The following is a 9,767-nucleotide window of genomic DNA, read 5'->3' as shown; positions in this document are numbered from 1 at the left end:
TAACCGAGGATGGTTCATGATGCTCTGTGGTTGAAACGCTGAGATGCCTGGGGCTGCAATTATGCTCGTGTCCCATGAAAATGGTGGCGCAAAACTGCCGTAAGTACTGCACATAAAGTCCTCGCTACAGCTAACGGGAAGAGGTGGCTGGATTTATTCCAAAAGCTAAGACTCAAAAACTAGCAGCTACTACCAAAAATGTGGCTTCTAGCATAAGTCTCATATCCGCCAAAACATGGTTTTGCAAAAGTGCAGTTCACCACGTGCACATGGGGAAGACACGGAGGAGGACTGGCCCTCGTCGACTTACAAAGAAATGGACTTCACTTTTGATCCACCGTTTAAGTAGTACGGCCGAAAGAAACACAAACTGCGTAACGTCCTCCGTTTTTAACACGTACCAGCCAGAAACAGAAAGAGCTCCGGTAAATTTACACTACTGACCATTAAAATTGCTTTGCCACGAAGATGACGTGCTGCAGACGCGAAAATTAACGGACGGGAAGAAGATGCTGTGATATGCAAATTATTAGCTTTTCAGAGCATTCACACAAGGTTGGCGCCGGTGGCGGCACCTACAACGTGCTGACATGAGGAAAGTTTCCAACCGATTTCTCATACACAAACAGCAGTTGACCGGCGATACCTGGTGAAACGTTGTTGTGATGCCTCGTGTAAGGAGGAGAAATGCGTACCATCACGTTTCCGACTTTGATAAAGGTCGGATTGTAGCCTATCGCGATTGCAGTTTATCGCATCGCGACATTGCTGCTCGCGTTGGTCGAGATCCAATGACTGTTAGCAGAATATGGAATCGGCGGGTTCAGGAGGGTAATATGGAACGCCGTGCTGGATCCCAACGGCCTCGTATCACTAGCAGTCGAGATGACAGGCATCTTATCCGCATGGCTGTAACGGATCGCGCAGCCACGTCTCGATCCCTGAGTCAAAAGATGGGGACGTTTGCAAGACAACAACCATCTGCATGAACAGTTCGACGACGTTTGCAGCAGCATGGACTATCAGCTCGGTGACCATGGCTGCGGTTACCCTTGACGCTGCATCACAGAGAAGAGCGCCTGCGATGATGTACTCAACGACGAAACGTTCCGCGAGTTTAAAAGGATGGAGCGAGCGCTGGAGCGTCAGTCGTACGGCTCTCTCTGAAGATGGCTGAAAGGTATACAGCCGAAATATTAGAAGAAGAAGCAGAATTCCTGCGGCTGCATTCCCGAGACTTAATGGAGCAGTCTTTGCGCCGCGAAAATTGAAGTTTTATAGCTGTCCTTCCACCTAGCTCGCTGGCTACTTACGCTACAGAAAATGTTCTTTATTATACATCAATTTGAATGGGATCTTTACTACACTACTGACCATTAAAATTGCTACACCAAGAAGAAATGCAGATGATAAACGGGTATTCATTGGACAAATATATTATACTAGAACTGACATGTGATTACATTTCCACGCAATTTGGGTGCATAGATCCTGAGAAATCAGTACCCGGAAGAGCCACCTCAGGCCGTAATAACGGCCTTGATACGCCTGGGCATTGAGTCAAACAGAGCTTGGATGGCGCGTACAGCTACAGCTGCCCATGCAGCTTCAACACGATACCACAGTTCAAGAGTAGTGACTGGCGTATTGTGAAGAGCCAGTTGCTCGGCCACCATTGAGCAGACATTTTCAATTGGTGAGAGATCTGCAGAATGTGCTGGCCAGACCCGTACAGGCCCGTACAGGACTGCAACATGCGGTCGTGCATTATCCTGCTGAAATGTAGGGTTTCGCAGGGATCGAATGAAGGGTAGAGCCACGGGTCGTAACACATCTGAAATGTAACGTCCACTGTTCAAAGTGCCGTCAATGCGAACAAGAGGTGACCGAGACGTGTAACCAATGGCACCCCATAACATCACGGCGGGTGATACGGCAGTATGGCGATGACGAATACACGCTTCCAATGTGCGTCCACCGCGATGTTGCCAAACACGAATGCGACCATCATGATACTGTTCAAACAGACTGACGGTGTCGCCATGGGTAGTCCTTTGTCACCCTTGGTGGCCAATTTATTTATGGAGGACTTCGAGGAGAAGGCCCTGGAGTCTGCTAGTTTGAAGCCTACAGTTTTTTGGAGGTACGTTGATGATACCTCCGTAGTGTGGCCCCATGGCGAGGACAAATTGCAGGACTTCTTAAACCATCTGAATTCCATCCATGGACAAATTCAGTTTACAATGGAAGTGGAAAAGGAGGGATGTCTTCCATTTTTGGATGTCTTGGTTCGGCGTAAAGAAGATGGCACTTTGGGTCATGCAGTATATCGGAAACCGACCCATACGGACTTATATTACATGCAAATAGTTGTCACCATCCTTCGCAGACGAGTAGTGTTCTAAGAACTTTGGTACATCGAGCACACGTCATATCTGATGAAAGTAGTTTAAAAGACGAACTTTTACATCTGAAGAGAGTTTTTGAGGACAACGGGTATTCTCCACAACAGATACGTAAGGCACTACAAATAAAACCTAAGGTGTCCGTAAGGAATGCAGAAGATGACGAGGAAACATTTAAATCCATGGCTTTCCTGCCGTATGTGGGAAGCCTTTCATCCAAAATAGGACGGATCCTCACTAAACATAAAGTAAAAGTGATTTTTCGTCCACCGGCGAAGACGGCTGCACTCCTGGGTTCCGTTAAAGATGACTTACTACTCCGCAAACCTGGAGTTTACAAGATACCATGTGAATGTGGCCTCTCATATATCGGACAAACGAATCGTACAGTCCAAGAGAGGTGTACGGAACATCGCAGGTACACTCGGCTCTTACAACCCAGTAAATCGGCTGTGGCAGAGCATTGTATTGATTCTGGTCACTCTATGGTATATGAAAATGTCGAAATTCTGACTTCTGTTTCATCTTTCTGGGACTCCGTAGTAAAAGAGGGCATTGAAATCCGCTTAACGAACAATCTAATTAATAGAGACAGCGGTTTCACATTAGATAAATCATGGAATCCGGCACTTTCAGTATTGAACTTACAAAGACGTCGCTACAGTTCAGCTCCCAGTAATACATCGACCTCCCAGCATGGATCGATTGCGCAGCCACAGAAGTAACTCATGCATATTGTACGTCTTTGCCGCCGATCAACATCACTGGCGCCTTGTTTATCTGTGGCCGCATGCGCAGTGGCGCGGTCCGCGAGTTTGAAAGGATGGAGCGAGCGCTGGAACGTCAGTCGTACAGCTCTCTCTGAAGATGGCTGAAAGGCATACAGCCGAAATATTAGAAGAAGAAGCAGAATTCATGCGGCTGCATTCCCGAAACTTAATGGAGCAGCTATAAAACTGTACGCGGAACTGAGGAAAGAGCGACCCGAGAAAATCGAGACCAAAAGACCAATTGCAAAATGGAAACAAGTGTGGCTAATCCTGGAAGAAGCTGCCACAAATTCAAAAATCAAAACAGCCTGGTACAGGGGCATCAATAACACCGTACCAACAAACGAAAATCTAGCGGCGATCAACCTCAAACCGTCGAATCAACGGCACCTTAGGGCATTGTTTCCAGTGCGGAAACGCAGCAAAAATACGGGAAGCGTGCAAGGGAATGCTGGAGAACGACATCGACATGCATGGAACTGGAGCTAATGGCCGTACCAGACACAACACCCATTACAATACAGGAAAGGCAAAGCACACAATGGGGTTTAGACCAGACTGTAACATCAATAATCAAACTAGAGCAAAATGACGTAGTGGACCAGCATACTTTTAGGAAGGAAATAAGAAAGCCGTGGGTGCAAAGCTGTGTGGCACAGACTTCATGAACTTCCTGAAAATAGCACTCGAAGCGCCCTTCAAGAACAGCCACGCAGCCTGCGTGACGTCACCGCCCCCCTTCCCTTTGCCTCGCCGCGCAGACGGGAAGCCGGCTGTTGGGAGGCAGCAGCTGCGGCTGCAGCCCCGGCAGCGCCCCGCCCGTCGGGAAACACAAACAGTACAGCGACGCAGCGTAGTGTGTTCCGTGGTTTTGTGCTAGTGTCAGCCTCAGTGACTAGAGAAAACCAGAGTAAGCAAAGTCAAAAAGAAGAAAAAAAATACTCTCCTTCTACTTGAAAAGGGCGAAATGATCTGGCAAAAATACTACGGAAGAATCTAAGCCAAAACGTGAACAGACAGTTGTAAATTGCATTTGCTCTGTAATGTGAAGTTTACCTACTCTAAATAACACAAAAAAGGCCGTCAGTGGCTAAGAGCAAATTTAAAAGAAAAAAAAATTACTGCAGTTGAAGAGATTCGTATAGACAACTTCTTGAAACTTCCTGGCAGATTAAAACTGTGCGCCCGACCGAGACTCGAACTCGGGACCTTTGCCTTTCGCGGGCAAGTGCTCTACCAACTGAGCTACCGAAGCACGACTCACGACCGGTACTCACAGCTTTACTTCTGCCAGTACCTCGCCTCCTACCTTCCAAACTTTACAGAAGCTCTCCTGCGAACCTTGCAGAACTAGCACTCCTGAAAGAAAGGATATTGCGGAGACATGGCTTAGCCACAGCATGGGGGATGTTTCCAGAATGAGATTTTCACTCTGCAGCGGAGTGTGCGCTGATATGAAACTTCCTGGCAGATTAAAACTGTGTGCCCGACCGAGACTCAAACTCGGGACCTTTGCCTTTCGCGGGCAAGTGCTCTAGAGGTCCCGAGTTCGAGTCTCGGTCGGGCACACAGTTTTAATCTGCCAGGAAGTTTCATATCAGCGCACACTCCGCTGCAGAGTGAAAATCTCATTCTGGAGACAACTTCTTGTATGAAAAGCTATTGGTCTATCTTTTTTATTTTTATTATTTTAGAGATATTTATTTGACATTTGACAATTTCACATAATAACAGAAAACAAACTCATCGGAAAAATAATTACATAAATTACAACACTTTCATATTTTAATCTCTTGTACAGAAATCTGCAGGAAATTGTCCATTGAGTTTTTTCTTAGATGACGCTTTGGTAGAATTCACATTAAATTTTCATTTTTTTTCTTCCATGGTGTTTCGTATCAAAAAATTATCATGCGCGATACATATTGGAATCTTGAGAAAATTCGCCTGTTTAAGCCTGTATTTAGAAACGAATTACTTTCTCGTATTCAACCCCCTAAGTACGCCAGGTACTGTAAGTTTTCCGTTAATTTAAGTCCAAAAATAGTATGAATTGTGCGTGCCATTATCCACGTTGTTGCGTGTCGTTTTCCTTTGTGAAACGGATTCCATTCAGGTATCATGCCGTTAGAAGCCTGTATACTGTGCAACTTCCTGACAGATTAAAACTGTGTGCCAGATCGAGACTCGAACTCGGGACCTGTGCCTTTCGCGGGCCTTTCACAAGAGAGCTTCTGTAAAGTTTGGGAGGTAGTAGATGAGGTACTGGCAGAAGTAAAGCTGTGAGGACGGGGCGTGAGTCGTGCTTGGGTAGCTCAGTTGGTAGAGCACTTGCCCACGAAGGGCAAAGGTCCCGAGTTCGAGTCTCGGTCTGGCACACAGTTTTAATCTGCCAGGAAGTTTCATATCAGCGCACACTCCGCTGCAGAGTGAAAATCTCATTCTGTATACAGTGTTCAACTGATCAGTCGATTCATGACTCTTGCTTTGTGCCATATCGACAAATCTCGGAATCTCAAAACGATGTTCGATTGTGTCCTCCGAATTACTATTCCCACAAGCGGCTGACGGTCTTAACTGGATGGAGTAAAGCTTGGAGTTGGTCCTTATTGTCCGGTTTTTCTTGTACCTAGTCGACCTGGGATCATCTGGTTGACAGTAGCTGGCGAGTGTGGTCCCTTCTGTGTTACACACTTAGATCTGTTGACGTGTACTGCTGCGGATTATGCGTGCAAGGCCGTTATTCCCAATCCACCCTCATTTAAGCTGAAGGTACAAGTCGGCAGACAAACGTTAAAGATTTCACCCCTCCATATAAACCAGTATATCGCTTGCAATATAGCTCTCCTTATTTTTCTGGGTATCGCGAGAACCTGAGCTAAGTACCAGGCTTTCATCAAAATTTGTGTGTTGCAGAGTTTGACTTTTTTGTCATAGCTAAATTTCTATCTGCGTGGATTTTTACTACCGCTCTCATTTTATGAAATGTTGTGCGCCAATTGAGAGCCGCCATTCTTTGTGGGTTATTTGCCATAATGACGGCTAACACTTGGTGTTAGGCAAGTGTTTGGTAGTCAACCAATTCCGCTTATTATTTGCAATCGGCAGCATCACAGACTCTTTGGGATTGACAACTGCGCCTGTAGATTTTTCGTACAGTCGGAGGATGTTACGTAAGACGTCAACATCTCGTGAACTTTCCATGAAAACACCGAGTTCAAAAATGGTTCAAATGGCTCTGAGCACTATGGGACTCAACATCTTAGGTCATAAGTCCCCTAGAACTTAGAACTACTTAAACCTAACTAACCTAAGGACATCACACACACCCATGCCCGAGGCAGGATTCGAACCTGCGACCGTAGCAGTCCCGCGGTTCCGGACTGCAGCGCCAGAACCGCTAGACCACCGCGGCCGGCAAACACCGAGTCATAGGTATAAGTTGTACATGTGAGCCTTTCATTTCCTACCGACAAGCGGATGTAAAGCTATTGCATGTAACGCCATAGATAACAGACAACCTTATCTGACTGAGCTTTTTATGGGGATTTTCTCGCTTAATCTACCATTAACAACGACTTGTGATATAGTGTTGCCCAAAATACACTGAACTGCATTCGTGAAATTGGTGCCAAAGCCCATCTTGATCAAGACTTTTTCCAGATATTTATGACTAATCCTATCGAAGACATTTTTAGTCTGTTTACAAAATCGCTGCTTCCTTTGACACGTCGGTTTTTGTGTACGAAAAACCATTTCTATATGCCAGTAAGACGTCGTATAATTATGTTTCTGTGCGGAACGGCACACATTTAATACGAACTCATCAGTTTTTTCACTGTTTGCTTTAATCTCCCAGCACAGCACTCAGCGATTAGTTTACGGTCAATGTTCAGTAATGTAATCGTACGTAGATTCTGTAAGTTTGCTGTTTCTTTAGTTTTTGGCAGTGATGTGATGCGTTATCTTAGAAATTCTTCCGTAATCTCGATACCACTACGGAATTCATTAGTAATACCTAGCACAGCTTCCCCTAAAATATTAAAATCCTTCAGATAAAATTCAACAGTAACCTCATCCAATCCTGGAGATTTTCCTTTAGAACTCGTTTTCACTGCTCCCTCAGTTTAGTCTAAACTGAAGGGTTTGTTAAGATGCGTCCTTTACACAGCGCATCAGACTATGTAATAACTTTTTTAACGTTATTGAACACCGCGTAAAATTTAAAAATTTTTTTCGTTGGCTACCCGCAAACGAGTGGGCCCAGGGTGAATGGCTGCAGGGTGTGATACCTGGAATCTTAACCTACGTCACTGTACATTTGCTTTCAACAAGTCAATCCCACTATTGGCAACCTCTCCTGGAAGAAAGGAGTGGTAGATCTGCAAGGTTCGCAGAATAGCTTCTGTGAAGTTTAGAAGGTACGAGACGAGATACTGGCAGAATTAAAGCTGTGAGGAGGGGTCGTAAGTCGTGCTTGGGTAGCTCAGTTGGTAGAGCACTTGCCCGCGAAGGGCAACAGTCCCGAGTTCGAGTCTCGGTCCGGCACACAGCTCTAATCTGTCAGGAAGTTTCACTCTCTCTCGTTATGGTAACCATACAGGGAGAAATATTACGCCAGATACTATAATGTGAATTACTCTTGTGTAATGTCTTTCCAGTTTACGGACTCGGTAGATGCATGTAGTGTTACACTTCCTTCTAAAATTAAGATGTAATCGATCCCATAAATGTATGTTAACTATTGTCAGTCGGATACCTACTTCGTTCACATCGTCAGCAAAACTCTGTTATATGACTGTACTCTCTTATATGAGATTGTACTTAAATTTTTTACAAGAAAAATAAACCTGCTGCAATCTCAGTAATGAAAGGTGAAACGTCCCCTTAGAACAAATTATACAAGACTGTGCTTAAACTGACATACAATATTTTTTTAGCGCAACGCAATCTGACTTTCAGAAATCCCTACAAAAGAATGGCCCTGACTAACATTAACCTATACGTTTCACAAATCACTTACCTCACCAAAAATCTTCGTTACTCGAACTACTGCAATACAGCGAGCCTACTGCAATACAGCGAGCGCCACTACTGCCAGCTAAATAAAAGATTCAAACTACGGAAGGCACTAACTACTGATAGGGATAGTTAGCAAATGAAAGATTTTAATAGAGAACAAACACTGTATTTACCTTAATAATCATAATATATATAGCAGTTCAATTTCAAAACTCCGCCATCTCTCTCCCCACATCCACCACTGCTGGCGGCTCACCTCCAACTGCGCAACGCTATGTGCTGTTCACATCCAGCTGCCGCTGCCCAACACTACAATGGCAGACAACAATGCAAACTAGCCACAGACTGCACACAGCACAGCCAGTGATTTTCATATAGAGCGCTACGTAACGTTGCCAATAAGAAAACATAAACAGCCTACTTACATAAAGAAAACATAAACAGCCTACTTACAAAGGTAAACGGGTACTTGCATCATGTTTCAGCAGTCCAGTTAATTAGCATACCATCGTTATTTACATTCTCTCGTAAGTTATCGCTCAGTGTCCTCTCTGTTGTGTATGACTCTGTACACAATTGTAAGCAGAGCTGGACCACAGAGTGGTGCCGCAGCTGTCGTCGTAAGAAAGCTGGACAGGAGCAGAAATTATTGTTAACACAACAAACAGAAGATTTACTAGGCTCGCTGTACTAAGCACGAACGGTGGGCTCGGAGCGAAGTGGCTACAAGTGCAAGTGGATTGTGGGGCTGCCGTCGACGGTCCCATCTTGTGGTGGCAGAGGGCACTCACAGGAGGTGTGGCTCAGCAAGTGCGCGGCATTGGGTTCACCAGAACCCATGTGACTATCAGCATCAGAGGGAAACTTGCAGTTCCGTTGCCATGACGCCCATGGGGTAATATCGCCACGTGATACCACACTCATCTCCTTTAAATTTTGAAACAAAACCCTTTTTTGTGCCCATAACCTCATTGGAGACAGCACATTTCATTTGTCCATGCAAGAAAACGCGTTCATTCTTAAGAATAAGAAATCAGTAGAGTTCCGTATCAAATAATAATTGCTGTTTTTGTAATTACATCTATGTCACTCAAAATCTCGCTGGCGCTTTTTAAGTTTCCTCACTCACACACATATGTCACTCATCGCAACCACTCATTTCCTCTCTACTGAATCCTCCTTAATCCCATCAGATTCTCGTCTGTCACAGACCGTATCTCTCTCTCTCTCTCTCTCTCTCTCTCTCTCTCTCTCTCTCTCTCTCTCTCTCTCTCCCTGTCTCATCGTTGGAGGCATGAAAACCGAAATTTTACCCGTTTTAACTACTGCTTCCACTTTACCGACACAGTGTAAAACATTTACTGAAATTATATTTCGTTTGTGTGCTGCGAGAGACTATCTGAATTTCGTGAGGTACTAAAACATTGCTGCTTTTGAAAAAAAATCACTTGAAAGCATCTACGCGAAAAACTATTGCCCTATAACACTCACACCACCACCACCACCACGACAAATTCTGAGTAAGTGTCGGTGCTGAAAAAATGATGGTTGGCATGTTCTGGGACAGCAG

General features: G+C 44.9%; 1 non-coding gene across 1 annotated transcript; it reads right to left on the bottom strand.

The window, feature by feature from the left end:
* Positions 1-4,355: 4,355 nt before the first annotated feature.
* On the bottom strand, positions 4,356-4,430 carry Trnas-cga (transfer RNA serine (anticodon CGA)). The gene has a single exon. It is a non-coding gene; the product is annotated as a tRNA-Ser (tRNA).
* Positions 4,431-9,767: the final 5,337 nt, after the last annotated feature.

This window comes from Schistocerca cancellata, chromosome 8, assembly GCF_023864275.1.
Source record: "Schistocerca cancellata isolate TAMUIC-IGC-003103 chromosome 8, iqSchCanc2.1, whole genome shotgun sequence".
NCBI lineage: Eukaryota > Metazoa > Arthropoda > Insecta > Orthoptera > Acrididae > Schistocerca > Schistocerca cancellata.
Note: the sequence above shows the minus strand (reverse complement) of the source record. Positions and strands in the feature narration are given on the sequence as shown.